Consider the following 18,250-nt stretch of genomic DNA (forward strand, 5'->3'; position numbering starts at 1 on the left):
TTCCAACACATAACAGATAAAAGGATTTGGAATGGAACTATCAATGTATGTTGTTAATAATATGTTAAAATCAAGCGGGTAGTAGCAAGATGGCCATTTATGCATGTGCTCTAAGCTTGTTTTCTTCGGTGTGTTGTTTAATTCCTTATTGAAGGCATCTTTTGCTTGTTGTTTCATCCTCAGCCTCTAAAGTCAAGATCAGTTATTGGGTTCATCAGAATTTTGCCTCTTTCAAAGCTGCTCTCTTTACCCGATCTGGGCACCGTGTAAATGGTTTTGTCCATTTTTCTATATCCATTCACACAAGTCTTTCTAGCGTTCCTTGACATTTTCATAGGCATCATTTTTGTGGGAAATTTTCACTCAAATTCATTTGTTTGACAGGCTCAGGCAAAAGGGTAGTTTGGAATTCCTTTAGTATATTTAATATAGACCTTAAAACCTACAAGTTGTGCGTGATATTCGCAGTTTCACGTGTAACTTTCTTGATAGGGGTACAGGCTTCTCCTGGACACCCCCAAGCCCCAGATCTTGTCCCAGGTCGGAGATTACATAAAAGACCCATTTTTCCTCGCCTTCTTATAGTGCTAAGATCCTGTCTGGCCTCTCCCCTCATTCTTGATGAGCCCAGAGAGGGACCTCCCAGCTTATTCCTGACTAGCTTCTACTGTATATCCCAGATATCTGATTATCCTCTAAACTGAACGGTTCACTGCCTTTTGGCTTCGAGGCATAGGACACAACCACTTGACCCATCTTGGATTCCAATAGTACTAGTAGTCTCTTGGTAACCGAGGACGAAGATTGTCTTTGTGCGCTTTCTTCACATGCTGGGTGAGCAAAGCCCGGGTTCACCAGGGGTCGGCGAGGACCTGATGGCTGCCCTCATAAGGCTTAGCTGGCCTGTTGAAGCCGTTGCCCGGGGTGTGGCCGCTGCCGCATGCTAGGAGCTACTGGGAGCCACCAGTGAGAGCTGGGTGTCAGGTGGGGGTCAGAGGCTGGAGAGCTGCCCTAGGAAGGCACGACAAGCCCTCCATACCAGAGATACTACCCCTCCCTGAGCACCCCATACACCCCAATCTTGGATTCCAGAGAGCCAGTAGCACACCACCATCATCCTACCTCTAGTCACATAGGCCCTGGTGTCAAAAGGGTATAGCCCCAAACATATCTCTTCTAGGAGGCAGCATTCCACCCACTCTGCCTTCTTCAGCCATCTCATCTGGCATATTCAATGAATAAATCTCTTTTATTCTTGAGCTAGCTATTGGAGTCTATCATTTTTTAAAATTTATTAAAAAAAAAACAAACCCTCATCTTTTGTCTTGGAACCAATACTGTTGTGTTGGCTCCAAGGCAGAAGAAGGGTAAGAGCTAGACAATGGGGGTTAAGTGACTTGCCCAGGGTCACACAGCTGGGAAGTGTCTGAGGTTGGATTTGAATCCAGAACCTCCCTGGGCCTGACTCTCAATCCACTGAGCTACCCAGCTGCCCCTGGAGTCTATCATTCTTAACAAAGGCAAACCATCCAGATCCAGGGTTTTACCTTAAAGCTCTTCCACAACATTATTTTTGTGGATTTTTTTTTAAATAAGGAAATATTTATGTTTGTTGATGCTTGTCAATTTCATAATAATATAACAGGACCTTAAACAAAGAAGTATGCCTAGAATGAGACTAAGGAAAGGTCTTAATTCTTTTTTTTTTAACCCTTACCTTCCATCTTGGAATCAATACTGTGTTTTGGTGCCAAGGTAGAAGAGCGGTAATGGCTGGGCAGTGGGGGTCAAGTGACCTGCTCAGAGTCACACAGCTAGGAGGTATCTAAGGCCACTTTTGAACATCCTGATATATTCAATAAACAATTGGTGGGGGCAGTTGGGTGACTCAGTGGATTGAGAACCAGGCCCAGAGACAGGAGATCCTGGGTTTAAATTTGACCTCAGCCCCTTCCTACTTGTGTGATCTTGGGCAAGTCACTTAACCCCCATTGCCTACCTACTACTCCACCTTAGAATCAGTACATAGTATTGATTGTAAGACAGAAGGTCGGGGTTGGGGGAAAAAGGCAATTTGCATCCATTAGCTTTTACAAATGTTTTATGTTCTGCAAGGAACATAACCCAAAAGCATTTCCCAAGGGGCATCTTCCCATTTCTCTTCTCATTGACCCTGGGAGAGAGCAGACTCAGACTTAGAGTTTGCTACCAGCATAACTCCATGAAGGTCCCATCTGAATGTGGTGAAACACTCTTGATTTCTGGGCACACTGGCTTGGATTCTCGGCTGACTTAGTTTGATTTAGCTAGGTTGTGCTGGCTGCTGCTCCTCTTGAAAAATCTTACTCTTGGACTTAGAGTGATACCGTGGAAAGGGATCCCCTTCCTCCCAGGGCCGTGAACTTTCTTCTTGTCTCACCCATCCCATTAGTGTGACCAGAATGCTCCAAACAGAGTTCACAGGTTAAGAGCATGAGCTGGAACTAAGAGGTACAGGTCGGGGCAGAGATTTTGATTGGTTCCCGAGACACGATAGACCAGCTCAGAGAGACAGGCAGGGCCATGGAGAAACGGGCTATAAAAGATGAGACCGTGGAGGAGATCAAGTCCTTGGCGTGAGTTTTCTGGGATTGATTCTTCTACTCCATTTGGCCTTGGTGGCTCAGGCAGATGACCCCTTTGTGGGCTGCTAAGCCTCTTGTTCCGAAGAGACTACTGGACTTGCACGTGGAGATTGGAACCGTGTCGGGGAGCAAGCCAAAACTCTATGGACCAGACTTTAGAGTGGGGGCTAGGAAATCAGTGTCTGCTTCCTTCCTTATTTCTTTCCTATACTCTACTTGTAGTAAATGAACTTTTTAAAAGCTACTATCATCCTCGTGATGAAGAGTTAACTTTATAAACAGTGACCACAACAACTTTTTTTACTAATATTATTGAACAAAACCCATTGATAAATATTACATGTAGCATTTTAATGATTACACTGATTTTCACCATAACAATACTACATAACAGTCGTAAGAATGGGTTAAGTGATTTGCTCAAGGCCGCACAGCTGGAAGTGCCCGGGTCAGATTTGAACCCAGGTCCTCTTGACTCCAGGACTAGTGCTCAAACTACTAAGCTACCTAGCCACCCCCATGCAGTTGTTTCTGAAGGTTAGCTCCTTATTGACTCAGCTATAGTGACTCTTAAGTCTTTGCCATAAACTCCCATTAGTGGACCTTTGGTTTTTCCAACCTTTCAAAGCTGACAAGATCATTCTGTCTCCCTCAGGCCTCCGAGGGAAGGAATGGAAACCCTTGAAACCTAGGAAAGGCCCCCAGGGTGAGGATGAGGTTCAGCAACTGTGTCTCGCCCCCTGCAGAGGCTAAGGGCAGCTCTTTCCTACTTGGAAACTATCAGGAAGAGCGGATGGGTTCTCCCCTTGGCAGGTTTTTGTTTTGTTTTTGCAAGCATGCTCGGTTCCAGTTTGGCAGCCAAATAAAAGTACCCCCCCCGCCCCCTCCCCCCCCCCCCCAGTAAATAGACAGGAAACAGTCAAAGAATACCTGTGAGTGCTCTGAAGTTGAGGGAAGGGCCTTCCTTCTAGTCCACATTCCTGGAAACAGGCTTAGGGAGGACGCCACCATCCCCCAAGCCCGCTCCATCGGGAGCTTGGCAGCAAGCTGAGCACGCTGAATCCTCAAAGGACGGAGCCTCCATTGGCCGGTCCCTCGTTATACTTTATTTCTGTAAAGAGGGCTTTGTAACTTGTGATCTCATTTCTCTGTGGGAATTGGTAAGAGGATTCCTAAAGATCTTATCCATTCGGCAGTCATTTTCTGTTTCTGGTGGCTTTTGATGAGGATGTATAGGGAAAAAGTGCTGTTTGGAGTCTATTTTATTCTGTGACGTTACCGAACTTTTTATTGATTCAATGACTTTTGAGTTGAATCTCTGGGACCTTTTAAGTAAATGATCACGTCAGCTGCCAAGAAGGAATACAGAAATCTCAAATATTTTTTGGTTTGTTTCAACCTTGCCTTTGTTTATTCTCAATTTCTTGGTAGACTCGGTGGCATGGATGATATAGCACTTACCCAGGATTAGGAAGACCTGAGTTCAAATCTAGCCTCAGGCACTGTGTGATGCTGAGTAAGTCATATAACTTCTATCTGCTTCAGGATCCTCATTTATAAGGTGGAGAAATGGTACTGCCTATTTCCCAGGATTATTGTGAGGATAAAATGATATATGATATTCTTAAATTGCTCTGCAAACCTTAAAGCATTATTATTTTTCTTTTCTTATTGCTATGGCATTTCTAAAATAATATAAAATAATAATAGTTATTGTTGTGGGGGTGAAGAGGTGCCCCCTGGGGTTCGGGAAGGATACCTTCTGCAAGAATGCAAGACTCCGAGAACTAGCTTCAAATAAAAAGAGAAATGTATTCATTTAGAGAGTAATGTCGAGAATGGCCAGGAGGAGGGCACAGGTGGAACAGCAAGATGGAAGGCTGCTCCTTGGGAGGACAGCATGGACGGGAAAGCTGCCCCCACACGACATCAGTTCTGGGGACTTTATACTCTTTACAACAGATGCTGTGTCATGGCGTGGACGTGACTCTAGAGTGGTAAACCCTCGGGCATTTGGTCAGGGGTTTGATTATCTGACTGGGGTCTGCCTGGAGACAGAGGGAATGACCCTCATAAAAGCTTCCTTAGTTTTAGGGAACAGACAGATGTCTGAGATACAGCCTGCTAGAATCGAGGTGTAGCCTGGAGGTGCATCTCTCTGTCCATCTTAAATCGAAAGGAGGAGCAAAGGAGGACAGTCATCTCAGGGACCTATGGGGGTCATTGGATGTTTGGGGTTAGGAGTCACAAAGGAATTTCACTGATAATAGTTTGCCTGAGCTTCTGGGGGTACAATGCCCACGTCATTTATATTTTTGCTTTCGTCCTGATCTTATTGTATGGGCCTATAGTTTTTATTTTTTATAGAGAATATTAACTTAATTAGATTAGATAAAATTAGATTTTACGTAGACACAGTATTTTGTCTTAAGGAAAGATATAATTACTCCCATTTTTCTTCATGCCAGTACATTTATTTAAAAAAAAATATTTTCGCAGGTTACATGATTCATGTTCACCCCCTTGCCTCTGCAGGTAGATAGCATTCTTTGTCAAAAGTCAGAGGGGAAATATTTTTAATGATTAAAAAGAGAAAGACATCTATGGAATTACCCATACAACATTGATACCGATAACATGGGTCCATTAAGAGATTTATTTCTAAAAGTACAAAAGGAGATAGGGTTGAAAGCAGAACTTAAAATTGTATGAATGGAGATTTTGAATCTTTGACTTCATTCCCCAGAAGTTCTTAGTATTTCCCAAAATTCCCTATAACCTCTCCTGCATCTCCATGTTGGCAAGATCACATTATTAGTATTTAATTGGATGCATGCTCCTCCCCTGCTCTCTTTTATGACCTGAAACCAGGCTGGATTCAGGCAGTTCTTTTGTTTTAATTATTATTAATAAAATTTATAAAATATAATATTTAGTTATTGTATATTAATTTTAATCTTTACAAAATGAAGAAGTGATGGTGGAGGACCAGGTCAGAAACATCATAAAATAAACTTTAAACAATGCCTATGGATAAATTAATATTTATTTGTGGAATTGAATAGCTACAAAATAAGTTGTGATATTATTAGGGTTTTAGCAAGAGGAAATAGAGTGGAAGGCGGTGTAATATTTATAGGGAAAAGAATGGGGGAATTGGAAAAGTGGGGGATAGTCGAGGTTTGTAGCAGAGTATGGAGGAGTTCAAGGGAGAGACTGTTGGTGAGGCAAAGTAGAGAGATTCCCCCTGCCAAGAAGAAGTACCAGGGGTCCAATAAGAACTGTTTGTCATTGAATGACTGAACTGATGTTCAGCTCCCTCTATGCCCCCAAAAGATCGTCCACTTATCTGACTGTGAGTTCAAATAATATAAAGTTTAATAATCAGTTGGGATTGTAGAGATATCAGGAAGTTGGGGCAAGGGAGGTCCCTAAATAAGGTTGAAGTCTTTCTCAGCTGTTGGAGCTGAGGCTAGGCTGGTGGAAGGTTTCTTCCACTTCTGTCGTCTGTGCTAGTTTTGTCAATTTCAGAATCTTAGCAGTAGACAGAAAGTAAACAAGAACAGTTCTAACCTTCAGAAGCCTGTGTCTTTGGGCTGAACAAAGTAGAGGTACTCCACTCCAGACTGGGCTGAATGAGCGCCTCCCACCAGGAAGGAAGTAGCAACCCAGCAAGAAGGAAGTGCTAGTCACAAGATCCAACTGCCACTCCCAGGCACCCCTTCCCCCACCAACTGTCAGTCTTCTTTCCTTTCCACAGAAGAAATGTCTAAGGATCACAGAATCTTAGAGCTGGAAAGGGACTTAGAAATAATCTAATGTAATATATTGTCTTATGTTACATATGAATCCCAGGATTTGGAGATGGACTGATTGATAGAGAATAAGGCATTAATGTTTGGTAGTTTAGTGTCAGAGTAGATGGAAAGCTAGACGCAGAGACAGGAAGACCTGATTACCTATGACCTGATTACTCATGGGTACATTGATTGCTCATGGGTAGGACGAGCTAACATAATAAAAATGACAATCCTACCCAAATTAATCTACTTATTTAGTGCCATACCCATTGAACTTCCAAAAAAGTTTTTAATGAATTAGGAAAAAACATAACAAAGTTCATTTGGAAGGACAAAAGATCAGGGATATCCAGGGAAATAATGAAAAAAAATGTGAAGGAAGGTGGCCTTGCAGTAGCAGATCTCAAACTATACTATAAAGCAGTGGCCATCAAAACAATATGGTACTGACTAAGAGACAGAAAGGAGGATCAGTGGAATACTCCTGGGGTAAGTGACCTCAGCAAGACAGTCTATGTAAGCCCAAAGATCACAGCTTTTTTGTACAAAAATCCCCTATTTGATAAAAACTGCTGGGAAAATTGGAAGACAGTATGGGAGAGATTGGGTTTCAATCAACATCTCACACCCTACATCAAGATAAACTCAGACTGAGTGAATGACTTGAATATAAAGGAGGAAACTACAAGTAAATTAGGTGAACACAGAATAGTATACATGTCCAATTTTTGGGAAAGGAAAGATTTTAAGACCAAGAAAGAGTTAGAAAAAAATCATAAAATGTAAAGTTAATAATTTTGATTACATTAAATTAAAAAGGGTTTGCACAAACAAAACCAATGTACCCAAAATTAGAAGGGAAGCAACAAATTGGGAAAAAGTATTCATAACAAAAACCTCTGACAAAGGTCTAATTACTCAAATTTATAAAGAGCTAAATCAATTGTACAAAAAATCAAGCCATTCAATTAATAAATGGGCAAGGGACATGAATAGGTAATTTTCAGTTAAAGAAATCAAAACTATTAATAAGCACATGAAAAAGAGCTCTAAATCTCTTATAATCAGAGAAATGCAAGTCAAAACAACTCTGAGGTGTCACCTCACACCTAGCAGATTGCCTAACATGACAGCAAAGGAAAGTAATGAATGCTGGAAGGGATGTGGCAAAATTGGTGTATTAATATACTGCTGGAAATGGAAAGAATGCACACCTGAAAGAGACCCAAAGGTGATAATACACAGAAACAGCATTGTTAAATTGCATAATTTCTGGGTTAAGGAAAAAAATACCATAAGGAACAAGAAAAATGCAATTTACACACTATGGAGCTACAGTCAGAATAGCATAAGACTTAGCAGCCACAACATTAAAAGAACACAGGACATGGAGCATAGCCCTTTTCAGAGCATAAAAACTGAGCTTACAGCCAAAAATATGAGCATAAGCATAAAAAGAAAAAAAATGGTTGTCCCAAGAACTATTGCATTTTCAACTATTCCTAGGGAAAACCCAGAACTCATGAGAAAATTTGTTTTGTAAAAATCATAACCATAAGAAACCTAAAAGGTCAAAATGTTTGATATGATATTTGTATGGGAAAATGTTACCAAAGGCTCCTAGGAATAGCATCATTTCCTGGGTGTTTTGAAGAGCTATGTATAGATGTAAAACTTGAGGTTAAGATGAATGCAATGAAATGAATCGAAATAGTAGTGGAGTAGATCAGAAGTAGGTAGGGTGGAATGGTTATCTCATAAGTAGCAGAAATGAGTGGAACTATCAGGAAAAGAGAGGAAGGTATGGAAGGCTAGTAGTAGTAGAACCCTATTCTCATCAGAACCAGGATAAAGAGAGAACAACATACACAATTAGAAGGGTAAAAATATTTTAAGTTTATATAAGAAGGGGAGTTGGGGAGGGGGGTTAGAATCAGATGGGATATCAATGGATTACTTTGGGCCAGTATCAGGGTTTCCAACTCTGGGTTGAAGGGCCTAACGGTTAGCTCTGACCAGGCCAGAGCCTGATCTGGGACCAGCACACAGATTTACTCAATCACAGACCTGGATCTAGTAAATGGAATAAATTACATTATTTCCAGAGAGGGAGAGAGAGGTTTGAAGGGTAAGGAAAATCCCTGTCACTAGTTCACTAGCTATAATATATAATATATTCACAGATCTAAACCTGCTCGAGGATGTTCTTCAAAAATTTAATAGTCTACAATTTTCACCCTCTCCTCTCTAATCTATAAACCCAGTTCCTGTTCTGAATAACCTGCGCTAAACCCCTCTCTTGGTTATTACTAGAGGTGATGTCCTTTGACAGATTTGGCAGGTCCCAGGGTAGGTCTAAGGTCCAAATGGACCCAGACCTCAGCTTACTGACAATGCAGGATCACAGAGTTCTTCTCCCAAGGAAACATAATAACAGGATAACAACAAGGATAGCAAGCAGAAATAGCAAAGCAGGATGGGATCAGCAACCTCAGGACAGGCAATCACTCTCCCCAGGTTACATCCAGAGAGAGACAGCCAACTGCCCCCAATTCCAGCTTCACCCTTCCTTCCAGCATTCCAGAATCTTTCTCTTCAGGTCTCATGCATCTTTCCTCTGCAAACCTTCATTTTCCTACTAAACTTATTTCTTCCTCATAACATGTACAAAGAAATAGGATGGAAAGGGGAGATGATTCAGGATGGACTGGGGGGACAAGGGAGGAACCAAGCAAAGGAAAGCCACTTAAAGGACCAAGGGACTGAAAAAGGAAGAGTAGATTAAGAAAAAGGAGGCCAAGGGAATAAGAAAATGGAGTCCATATCAAGAAATATGGGGTTGAGGTGAGGGGATAAGGAAGGGACTCAGGATAAAACAAGGAAGCCACTTTTAGAATTGAACCCAAAACATGGTAGGAGGGATAAAGTATGAAGTTTTGAAAGATGGATAGGATAGGAAATAAAAGTTAAAGGGGAAGGGGAGACAAAAGAGGGGCCCTCAGAAAAGTGGGCCAATTTAGAAGTAGGAGGGCAAAGGAAGAGGATAAGGGAAGATTTTAAAGAAGAGTACAAATTGGAAAAATAATAGAAGAAATTAGACATCTGAAGAGGGATATAGCAAAAAGAAAAAAATGAGGAGAAAAACGGAATGGAGGGAAATACACAATTCATAATTATAACAGAATATAAATTCACCCACAAAGCAAAAATGAATAACAGAATGGATAAAAAATGAAAACCTGAAAATATGTTGTTTATAAAAAACATGCTTAAAAATGAGAGACTTAAAGAGAGTAAAAATAAAGGGTTGGAGCAGAATATACTGCTGATACAAAGAAGCTGATACAAAGAAAGCAGGAGTAGCAATCATGATCCCTGACAAAGTTAAAGCTAAAAAGAAAAAAGATAATCAAAAGAGATAAAGAGGAAAACTATATTATGTTAAAAGGTACCATAGACAACTAATTATTTTCAAATTTAAATCTATATGCATCAAATGTTGTAGCACCCATATTTTTTAAAGGAAAAATTAAATTAATTAGAGATGGAAATAGATAACAAAACAATAACAGTGTAGGACTAACTGCTCCTTCTCAGAACTAGATAAATTCAATTAAAAAATAAGAAAAAAAGTCAAAGAGATAAATAGAATCTTAGATAAGTTAAAGGTGATAGATATCTAGAGAACTGAATGGGAATAGAAAATAATATACCTTCCTCTCAGTGATACATGGCACTTTTATAAAAATTGACTGTATGGGGGTTTGGGGGAGGCCAAGATGGCAGCTTATTAGAAGTAAAAGCTGAAACTATTCTGAGAATCTTTCCAATTTAAAAAACAACTCAAAAAGGTCAGAGTTAAAAACCAACAAGACAGAGTAAAAGGGCTCTCCTGCAGGCAATAACTTGAAATGTAGGCAGAGAGAGTTGATTTTCAAAAACTGTACACAGAGGAATGCTGACTGATGACAACTCACCTCCTGCACCAGATTCCAAGCCTGGGTATAGGCTAACTTCAGGATGTTTGGTACTGTGCCTATACCAACAACAGAGCACCCCACACTCCACACCTACCCCTCAAAGTCCCAAGCCATGGCGCTAGCTTGCAGTGAGGCCTGGAAGTCTGTAGTGCTTGACCCTTTCAAGTCTGCACTGTAGTGAAGTCCTAATCCCAAGGCAAAATAGCTTAGAGTGCTTAGTCCTAAAGGCAATCAGCAGAGGAGACAGAATCAACAGCTTTCACAAATCCCAGTCCACAAGAAAGAAAAGGCTGGAAAAATGAACAAACAGCCAAAGAAACACTTAATCATAGAAAATTTCTATAGCGACAAAGAGTAAGGCACAGAATCAGTAGGGGACAGTGATATCCAAGCAACCACCTACAAAACTTCAAAGAAAAATAGGAATTGGTCTCAAGAACTTAAAAATCAAATAAGGGAGTTGGAAGCAAAATAGGAGAAAGAAATAAAAATAATGCAAAAAGAAAATAACAGCTTAAAAAGTAGAATTGTTCAACTGGAAAGAGAGGCACAAAAATCTAATGAAGAAAAGAGTTCCATGAAAAAATAGAACTGATCAACTGGAAAAAGAGGCAGAAAAATCCAACGAAGAAAAGAGTTTCATGAAAAGTAGAGTGGAATAAATGGAAAAGGAGAATCTAAAGGTCATGGAAGAAATTCATTCTTTAAAAATTAGAATTGGGATAATAGAAGCTAAAGACTTCATGAGATATCAAGAAACAATAAAACAAAATGAAAAGAATGAAAAAAATTGAAGAAAATATGAAATATTTCATTGAAAAAATTACTGACCTGGAAAATAGACATAGGAGAGACAATTAAAGAATTATTGGACTACATAAAAGTCATGATTAAAAAAACTTATTGACTATATATTAGGTCACAAAAATATAGTTAAATGTAGAAAAGCAGAAATATTAAATTCAACCTTCTCAGACAACAAAAGTTGTATATAATGAAGGACCATGGATATAAAAACTAAAAACTAATTGAAGACTAAATAATCTTAAAGAATGAATGGGTTAAAGAAAAAATTATTGCAATAATAAAGACTTTCATTAAAGAGAATGATAATAACAAGACATCTTATACAAACTTTTGGTATACAACAAAAGTAATAATTAAAGCAAAATTTATGTGTATAAGTGCTTATATTAATAAAATAAAGATCAGTTAATTGGGAATACAATTGAAAAAACTAGAATAACAACAAATTATAATGCCCCAATTAGAATTATTATTCCTAAATTCCCAATTAGCATTAGAAACCCTAAAAATTAAAGGTGAGATAAAAAAATTGAATATAAGAAAACTATTGATTAATAAATGAATCTCAGAGTTGATTTTATGAAAAAAATCAACAAAAATTATAAACCATTGGTTAATCTAATTTAAAAAGAGAAGAAAACCAAATCACTAGCACTGACAATGAAAAGGGTAAATATATCACCAAAGAAGATAAAATTAAAGTAATTATTTGGAATAATTTTGTTCAATTATATGAAAACAAATTTAATAATGAAAGAGAAAAAGAATAATACAAAAAAAACTACCTAGACCAATGATGGTGAACCTATGGCATGGGTGCCAAAGATGGCATATAGAGTGCTCTCTGTGGGCACATGGCCTCCCCTTCCCCACCAACCAAGTTCATTACTAGAAAAGTAGAGAAAGGGACTCAGGCAGAATTGCTCCCTTCCCCCTCTCCATAATGCCTGATGACTTTTTTTCACATCCCCCACCCCTCTGCCCAGCAGCCTAATAGGAGCACATAGGAAGTAAAGTGAGCAGGTCACAAGCAACAAAGTGGGTGGCTCACATGCAACAGAGCTGGAGTGGAGCAGGAAACTTGGGCCATTCTCCTCCCCCACTCTATACTCACAAAGGACATTCCTCATTTCACCCACCCCGCTGCCCCAGAAGCCCAATAGGAGTGCTTCCTCCCTCCTCTCTATGGGGCAAGGGTGGGGGCAGGGTGCACCTGACACTCAAAATGGGGGGAAGGCATGGCATGCCATATCTAGGGCAGGCACATCACTCTGTCTCTAAAAGGTTCACCATCACTGGCCTAGGCTATCAGAGCAAGAAATAGAATACCTAAATAAGCCCATTTTTGAAAAAGAAATTGAACAACTTCCTAAGAAAAAAGCATCAGGACCAGATGGATTTAGAAGAAAATTCTACCATATACTTCAGGCTTATCTAATTCTACTATTAAACAAATTAGTTGAAATAACAGGTAAATAAAGAAGTTTACCAAAGTCCTTTTATGAAATAAATATGGTGTTGATACCTAAACCAGGATGAGTAAAAACAGAGAAAGAAAGATGTAGGCCAATCTCATTAATGAAGATGGTGTCCCCCCCCCCCCCCCCAGGACAGTGTTCCCAGTGTTGGAGCTGGGTAGCTCTGTATGGTGTATATGTGTATAACTGGGTGGTGGCCATAAGAGTATTGTCTCCCTTGTCCTGATTAAATACTCATTCTTTTGTAACTACTTTGGTGGTTTTGTGGGGTTTTTTTAGGTTGACACCATCAACATAATTGATAACATAATTAAGAAAAGTAATAAAGTGAAGTAATTACATCAATAGATGCAGGGAAAGCCTTTGAAAACATACAATGCTCATTTCTATAAAAATCACTGGAAAGCATAGGTATAGATTTGTTCTCAAAACGTTACAAAGCATCTACCTAAAATCACCACCAAATATTATCTGTGATGGGGAGAAGCTACACGCCTTTCCAATAGGATCGGGACTGAAACAAGGATGCCCACTCATCACCAATGTTATTTAACATAATAGTAAAAATAATAAGAAGAAAAGAAAAAATGGATGGAACCAGAAAAGGCAAAGAAGCAATAAAACAATCTCTGCTGATAACATGATGGCATATGTGGAAAATCCTAGAAATTCAACTAAAAAACTAGTTGAAATATCAATAATTTTAGTACAGCAGGCACAAAACAAATTCACATAAATCATTAGCATATTTATATATTACTGACAAAGTCCTGCAAGAAGAAATAGAAAGTGTATGACGGGAATCTCCCTCCCAGGATCATGTACTGGGGTCCTATCACGCTATGTCACCTCAGTGCACTCCAATGTAGGTCACAAGACTGTGGCCTTACCTACTTGATCTGGAGATGCTTGAGTTTGACCCAGAAGGGAACAGGAAGTTAAAAGGTTCAAGACAAGGAGGTATGCTCTCTATTCTCTTGGATGCAGCAGCAAAAGGAATGTGGAGGAGAGCGCCATGTGGAAAAGCACCGAGTGGCTAGTTAGAAATAGTCTTTTTCTCTCTGTCTGTCTGCCTTCTTTTACTCAAGTAAACATTAATAACCACCATGGATATTAAGGGCCAGAGTTTAATTTAGCTTTAACAAAAGAGATTCTCCATTTAAAATAAGAAGAGAGAGAATAAAATACCTGAGAATATATCTGCCAAAACAAACCAAGGAATTACATGAACATAATTACAAAACTTCTTACACAAATTGTCAGATCTAAATAATTAGATAATATTAATTGCTCATGGACAGGCAGGGGTAATATAAATAAATGACAATCCTACATAAACTAATCTACCTAGTGTTAAGGTAAAATTAGGGTTGTTGGCTGAATATATTATTTTAGTGGTCGCCAGGGATTTAAATTCAATCCCAATAAAATATACAAGTCAGTTTGGGATTTTGATGGTGGTTTAATTATAATAGTAGGAAGAAATTAAGAAGAAGAAGAGAGAAGAAAGGGTATAAGTTTTCTCTGGCCTAGCCCAAGTCAAGGGAAGTTTAGAGGCATCAGCCAAGGGGCCTTCTCAGAAGATGAAATCTAGCTCAGCTTCCAGCCACGAGGTCTTCCCTGAGATGAGGGGCTTCCTCAGAGGATAGTGCCTTTAGGAAGTTAAGGAAAGGAGGAATCAGTCTAACCACTCACCGAGGTTGCTCAGGGAAGACGCCTCACCTAAACCATGCTACAGAGCAAAAATGCTACAAGCACACCAAGATGCTGTCCAGAGAGAGTGAGAGAGGAAGTGACACGCAATAAATAGGCAGTTCTTTACATCACTTCCTGCATCTCACATGCACCAATGGTAGCTTAAGTTTTACTTAGTACAGCCCAGGGGGTCTGTCAGTTGTTTTTGATTTGTCACAAGCTGTCACTTGCTGAAATTTGACATGTCAGTCAGAGACCATCCTCCTCAGAGTTAACCCTTAAGTAAGGGTGTAGACATTAGTGGTTGCTAGAATTCTAAAGACTCAGCAGGGTGGAGTAAATCTAAAATTCACAATCCCCCCTGATGATGATTGGTAGTCTCCCGAATTGATCATTAAACATAATCATCTTGCACCTCTAAATTCCTCTACCTGAAGGTGCATACAAAATTTTTATCTTCTAAGAAGAAACTACAATAGTTAGAGATAAGAGGGGAATACAAGAGAGAAAGCAAAACCAGTGTTTTGCTTGGTGCATTGACAAAAACCAATTAGGGGGCAATCCCCTTTTGGCATAAGAGTATACATTCAAATGAAATGTTCAATCAACCTTCAGTTCAATTAGCCACACCCAAAGTTCATTCTGGATCTTTGTGATGTAGAGTAGGTTTTTCAGGCATCTTTCTGCAAACAGTTCATTCTCTGGATTTTAAGAGTTAGCAAGTTTCTTTCCTTGAAGATTTTTCTCAAACAAAAATTTTAAATCTTGGATTTTTATTAAAATACAACCCCCCCCCCCCAGTGGGTTTTGAGAAACACCCAGTTCAGTTAAGGATGCAAGATTGAGTTATGGGATTGTATGGGTCAATTTTCAAAAGAAGAGAAACAAAAACCAAAAACAAAGAAAAAAATGTAAGAAAGTTAAACTGTTGGGAGAAAGAAAAAAATTCAAAACCTATGTATATAAAATTTTGAGTAAACAAGAATAAATTCACAATAGGCCCTTGTATTACGGTCCAATTAAAGTAATTTCTATCCCACAACTCTGTAGGACAGAATGCAGTAATATTTCACTTACCCATTTACAGCCTAGACTACAGGAAGTTGCCATAATATAAGAGAGAAAAAAGGACTAAATTTTTGTGTGTGATAGGGAACTGTCATTCCCTGGTCTGATTTTTTTTTTTTCATTCTCAGGGATGGGGGAGCCTTGACGATGGATAGCCAAACTTCGGTACTTATCTGTGAGTACTGTGAATTTTAAAATCTCCATCTTGCTTGGTCTAGCACCCAAAATTGTGCACACCCACACTACCCGGGCATGTGCTAGTCAATGACAAATCAGAAATAACTAACTGCCCACCTGGGCTGTCCTAAGCCAAGCTTGAGCCACCATTGGCACTTGTGAGGCACAGGAAGTGACGGAGAGAGCAGCCTCTGGAATTCACTCACTTCCTGTGGACAGGGCTAGACACCATTTCATGCTAGGAGCTTGAGCAGGGAGGAGGCCCGAAGACAGCTTCCCTTCAGATCGGTCAGGTGAGTCAAGGACTGATTCCTTCCACCTTGGCCCTTTGGCGTTAATCTCCCTCTGGCTTGGCCAGAGGTTGAGTAGCCCCTTTCCCTTTTCTCCTCTCTCCTTTCCTACTCCCATTGTGATTAAACCACCATAAACTCCATTCTGACTTGAGTGTTTCAGTTTAGGAATTTCATAAGTAAATTCCTTGACGACCATAGTTTTAATATTATAACAGTATTTCACAAAGAGTGTGGATACAAGGGAGCCCTCTGTCTTAACATATGCAAAGCCTCACAACCTTGTGTCTCACACTAGGTTCAAGTCCTTTTGTATTGGCTTAGAAGTGCATCAATCCTACCTGGATTGGTTTGGTCCTTTTTGACCTGTGTGCTCTTTTTGGCACTATTCAAGTTAAGTCTGTGCTTTTATGGCACTGTATAGATGAAGTGTGAGCTCCTTTTTGATCCCATTTCCTAGAGTCAAACATAAACATTAATCACAGTCCCATAGCATTTATCAATAAATGGCAGGTTCCCACAGTCTAAAACTTTGGGTATGCATTAATATTATAGTAAGTGTATATGTGTGTGTGTGTGTGTGTGTGTGTGTGTGTGTACATAAAGTTATACTACTGTTGAATAAAAAATTAATATTGATTGCATGTGCCTTAAGTAAAAGTACCCTTAGACCTAGTGATACCACTTTTGGGTCTGTTTCCCATAAGGTAAAAAGGAAAAGAACCTGTATGTCCCAAAATATTTATAGCAGCTCTGTGGTGGCAAAGAACTAGAAACTGGGGGGGGGGCGCCCATAAATTGGGGAATGGTTGAATAAATATATTATTGTGGTAGGATATCAACATGCCAGAAGAAATGATGAACAGACTGATTTTTAAAAATAAAAACTTGGAAAGAATAAATGAGATAATGAATAGTGAATTGAGAGTACCAGGAGAACATTATACAGAGCCACCGAAATGACTGAAGAAAAACAGGGTATAAAGACTTCCGGATATTAGAAGTAAATTTAGATTATACATCTGAAGATATTATAAAACACTGAAAAGAAATATAAAAGAAACTTAAAAGACCATCAAGTAACATTTATTAAAGTCTTGCAGGGGAGACAACACAGTGTTCTGTGAACTATTCGACCCATTTGATGATTCAGGGAATCATAGATTCTTTTCCTGAGGTTCAGAGAGATTGAGAGAAGAAAACTCTGAAGTCTTGGTAAGTATATTGCATGCAACAGTAACCCTGACACAACACTAACAGAACAGCATAGCATAGCATGAATAACAGCATAACAAACACATACACACAAAAACATAAACATGGTTAGGATACATTGATTTACTCCTTGAATGAGTGAAACAATGTATAGCTAGAAACTAACAATGTTATAATTGGTTATAAAGTAGTTAGTTACTAACAATTAGTTAGCTACTTAGTATAAGGTTTAGTTAATTTAGAATAGAATAGTATAGGTAGATAGGATTAGTTTCAGGAGATTTTATTATGATAGGGCTACAGTTAGATTGGAGTTTGAGATTGATAAGATAAGGTAAGATACTTAATTACATTACAAAATACATTGCAACATACATAACAACATATATTACATAGCACATATGACATATAACAGATCACATATCACACAAAATGTAAATACATATGTAAACAGTGTGTGTGATAGTTAGGACTGTAGAATTAATCATATCATCATGTATTTATATATGTAATATAGATGTAAATATAAAGTGTTTATATGTGTATATAAATAGCATATATATATATATTATATGTATTATATATGTAAATATTGTGTAAATAGATCTTATTTCCTAAGTTCTTAACACAGAATATGGTTATGTTTAATTTTCATCTATTGTTAAATGTATTTTGCATAAGAAAGTTTGATGGCTTGGTTTAATTTTTTATTATGCAATGTTGTGTTAATTGTATTTTTTCAAATTTCTGTCCAGGTTTGCTGTTTATGCATTGCAATAGTAATAGAATTTTCTGTATTAATTGATAAGAGTAGTATTTTATGATTTTAATGTTTTACATGGAATATGTGTTTATATTTTGATTTGATGTTATTTTGCTTGTTTTGATTTTGCATATGTTTGATCTGTATTTTCAACTTTGTAATTATTCATTATGAACTTTCCCTTTTTCCTTTTCTTGATTAAAATCCCTAGAATAGGATAAGATAGATAAGTGTAGGTTATTATTTTGGGTAGAAATTTTAGGTTAAGGAAAATATAAGTTTGTTAGTGCACAAATAAAAAATAGTGTTTTCAACACAATTTTGGCTTTGTGCAAAGGTGTAAGGATAATTTT

This window comes from Monodelphis domestica, chromosome 4, assembly GCF_027887165.1.
Source record: "Monodelphis domestica isolate mMonDom1 chromosome 4, mMonDom1.pri, whole genome shotgun sequence".
NCBI lineage: Eukaryota > Metazoa > Chordata > Mammalia > Didelphimorphia > Didelphidae > Monodelphis > Monodelphis domestica.